The following is a 4,324-nucleotide window of genomic DNA, read 5'->3' as shown; positions in this document are numbered from 1 at the left end:
AAATAAAGAATAGTTAATTTAGTTATTAATGAAACATACAAGTTACTAACATAACCATTAATAATAAAACATAAATTTGATCGATTATAATTATATGTGTTAATATATATATAAATGTTATAGGCTCGTGAATCCGAGGCCAACCATGCATTATTCAGTTTCGTCGCATGAATATTTTTACTACAAAATATTGGATCGTGAGTTTCATTTGCTCCCTTTTTAAATGTTTTTGCAATATATATTTTTGGGACTGAGAATACATGCGCTTTTAAAATATTTTACGAAATAGACACAAGTAATTGAAACTACATTATATGGTTGAATGGATCGAAGCCGAATATGCCCCTTTTAGCTTGGTAATCTAAGAATTAGGGAACTGGCCCCTAATTGACGCGAATCTTAAAGGTAGATCTACGGGAACTAACAACCCCCATTCTGGAATTTGGAATGCTTTAGTACTTCGAAATTTATCATGTCCGATGGGTGTCCCGGAATGATGGGGATATTCTATATGCATCTTGTTAATGTCGATTATCAGGTGTTCAATCCATATGAATGATTTTTGTCTCTATGTATGGGACGTATATTTATGAGAAATGAAAATAAAAATCTTGTGGTCTATTAAAATGAAGGAAATGATAGTTTATGATAAACTAATGAACTCACCAACCTTTTAGTTGACACTTTAAAGCATGTTTATTCTCAAGTATGAAAGAAATCTTTCGCTGTGCATTTGCTCATTTTAAAGATATTACTGGGAGTCATTCATGGCATATTTTAAAAGACGTTGCATTCGAGTCATTAAGTTCATCAAGATTGATAAGAAGTCATTGATAGTTGGATATATTAGGAAATGGTATGCATGCCTATTAACTTTCGATGTAAAGAAAGTTTGTCTTTTAAAAACGAATGCAATGTTTGTAAAATGTATCATATAGAGGTCAAGTACCTCGCGATGTAACCAAATGTAATGTATTCGTCCAGATAGATTAGGACGGGTCGTTACATGTGGTATCAGAGTGGTGGTCTTAACAAACCAGGTCTTGCATTAGTGTGTCTAACTGATAGTTGATTAGATGCATTAGTGAGTCTGGATTTTGACCGTGTCTGCATGTCAAAAGTTTTACTTATCATTTTTGTCAGAAATTACCTGCTTATCATTCTTAGTCTAGACACATCTTATTGCATTGATTGCATGAATAGTGTATAGACAAAATTCATATCTTAGCGTATCTGCTAATCTATATCTTAGCATATCTGTTACTATATACTTTATATGACACGATTCCTTAATTTCCTTCGTAATCTACGGGCTCTTCTGTACTAAGTATAGGTATTCTATGTAATTAGAATATCATCCGATATCCGAAAATCATTTCATATCGAAAAATTCTTTATTCAATCGTACGAAATGGAACTCACCACTAGTTCAAATCCCTCGGATTCCGATATGGATGTTCACCTAAGCTCCGAAAGCAGCGTCACCAGAATGAATCAATCAATCAGCCATCCCCAATTCATCTGATGGGTTCATAGTCTACTTAATCATTGGAGGCAAGAAGAAGACGATCCCTTTCATCTACCACATTGCCCTCTTGGCGATGAACCTGAAGCACTTACCGGCGAACCTATTCGAAACACCATTTTCTCTCTCATTTCCAGAGTATCTCGCCATGACTATATCATAACTTAGATTCTAAACCTTATTCATTCGCTCGTTCCGACTGACAATCATCCCGGAATAATAGAAGAAGTCAACGAACTTCGCGTTCGAGTAATTAATTTGGAGAAAATGGTGCAAAACTTATCAGCTTCAACAACATCACCGGCACCAACAGTACCACCAACAACCCAAGTTTCAACATCACATGCCTTAACATCTCATTCTGTACCTCGAGTATAATCATCATTCTACATGACGTTCTACATCATTTATCTTCGTTCTACATGATGGTTATGTAACCTCTAATGTTTTAGAGATTATGTACTCTAGTTCTAACCGTAAACTAAATGAGTGTAATATCATATTAACTCATTAAATTCATGATTACATCTGAAGAAAATATATATGTATATATGTTTTCATAAAGATTGTAATTAAAAATTCTTTTGTACAAACTGTTAATGGTGAAAATATTTTAACGGGTAGGTAATACCCGAGGAATATTTAGATTTCACCTTAATAAGTTACACTGTACATTCTTCGAAGCTGATTCAACAGTCATTTACTATCCTACTTACAACCACCGATATACGTATCCGTTCACCGCAGAATAACCATTTTCATTCAATTTCATATTTGGATTTTGACCTATCAGAATCCAACAAGTGGCATAATGAAGAAAACATTTGACAAAAAAATAAAATTTGTTAGAAACAGACAAATTAACTATGAGGAATTTTGTTAAGAATCCACGCTAACAAAATCCTAGCTAACTGTTCCTAGCTAACTGTTAATCCCTTATTACATTTATTTATCGCAATTTATTTATCACAATTTAATTATCGCAATTTTAATTCTCGCAATTTTATTTATCGTCATTTAATTTCTGTTATTTATTTTACGCACTTTAAATATCGGGACACGTATACAAGGTTTTGACATATCATGTCGACGCATCTATATATATTATTTGGAATAACCATAGATACTCTATATGCAGTAATGCTTGAGTTAGCTATACAGGGTTGAGGTTGATTCTAAATAATATATATACTTTGAGTTGTGATCGAGTCTGAGACATGTATATAACGGGTCACAACACGTAATAATTAATTCGATATTATATATTAAACTATATATGAATTGTTGAACTACTAATTGTGGACTCCTAACTATGGACTAATGACATCGGACAATTAAAATGAATTAAAATATTGATTATAACATATGAAACTAAACATTTCTTTAAGTTTGCCACTTGATTTCATCTTAAACCTCGTTTGTATCTTGACGATTACAATCTGCATTTAAATCTTTCATGATTCTTGAAAACACCTCAATCGAGAGGATGAACTAACCGCACTTCATCTACGGAAGGAAAGATTTATGCATATAGTTATGTACCTGAAAAACTCTCGGAATCTAAGTAAAAGTTTTACAAGAATCCATACCAGATCCTCTAGGCATTATTATTACTCAAAATAACTTGGTAATCCCTTTCAAAATAGCAAATTTTGTCACAGCTCAAACAAATCAACTTTGACTGTTCATTCGAAACAACCTTGTTATAACTTTGATATATATGCGTGCTCTTTATTGTTACCGGGGAACCTTTTATATTCCACCATATTACCATCAGCGTTTAATTATCTAAAAACACAATTCTTTTGAAACCACCTCAGATTGATAACCGATGATTCAGATATGGTAGCATTAAATACAGAGGAAACAGTAAAATCGTAGATGGTCTAAACGGCCACAAGTTTGATGATAAAGAATGGAATGTTGGGAACGCTCGATAGAAAATTTGGTACTGAAAAACAGATTGAGCTAACCATGAAGGAGACCAAGGGCAAATACAAGGACCAAACCCTATATTCAAAGAATCCAGGTAATTCTGGATTCGATGAAATCTTTAGAGAATATCCTGCTCCGAAGTCATGTTAAAATCTTGCGGAAAATTTTCCTTATCAACTTTCGAACTTAAAAATTCTAAAATATCATCATAAATATCTTCAATACTTCTGAAGATATTTTCATAAATATTCTCGTCCGAAATTATATACCTTTTCGTGCTATCTGTAATACATTATATTGGAAATTTCTGTAAAATCTAAGTATAAACTATGAATGAATTCTGAAGTAGTGTTGGGAACTGAAGCATGAGTTAGTATAATATAATGACACTTGATCAACATGATTATATTACAATAAGTCATGCTGAGTTTTTAAATGGATCGTGATGATTCACAGATCATAACGTCATCATGTGCCATGTTACACGACTCTTGTATTCTACTTAATCTCTAAACATATCAAGAAAATATTTTCTTGGTGATTCGGTCTTTTCCGGATATTCTGGAAATTTGACAAATCAAGATCGTGCCATTACAATTTTCTTCTTAGAACATTAACTATGTTCATTCCGAATTTTATATCCACAAATTCTGGACCATTATTCGCTTGACTTAGAGTCGAGAAGAGAATAAAAAGGCAAAGAGCTCCGAAATATAAGGGAGAATATAAAGCCCGCTAACAACATATAAATTACAAACCGTGTATATGTAGTGACCCGAACTTTTCCATGTTTATATATATTAAATGAATTTGATATTTACATGATTATGTGTTTTCAACATGTTAAGCAATCAAACTTGTTAA

The sequence above is a fragment of the Rutidosis leptorrhynchoides genome, chromosome 7 (assembly GCF_046630445.1).
Source record: "Rutidosis leptorrhynchoides isolate AG116_Rl617_1_P2 chromosome 7, CSIRO_AGI_Rlap_v1, whole genome shotgun sequence".
NCBI classification, from domain to species: domain Eukaryota; kingdom Viridiplantae; phylum Streptophyta; class Magnoliopsida; order Asterales; family Asteraceae; genus Rutidosis; species Rutidosis leptorrhynchoides.
This window is presented reverse-complemented; position numbering follows the sequence as displayed.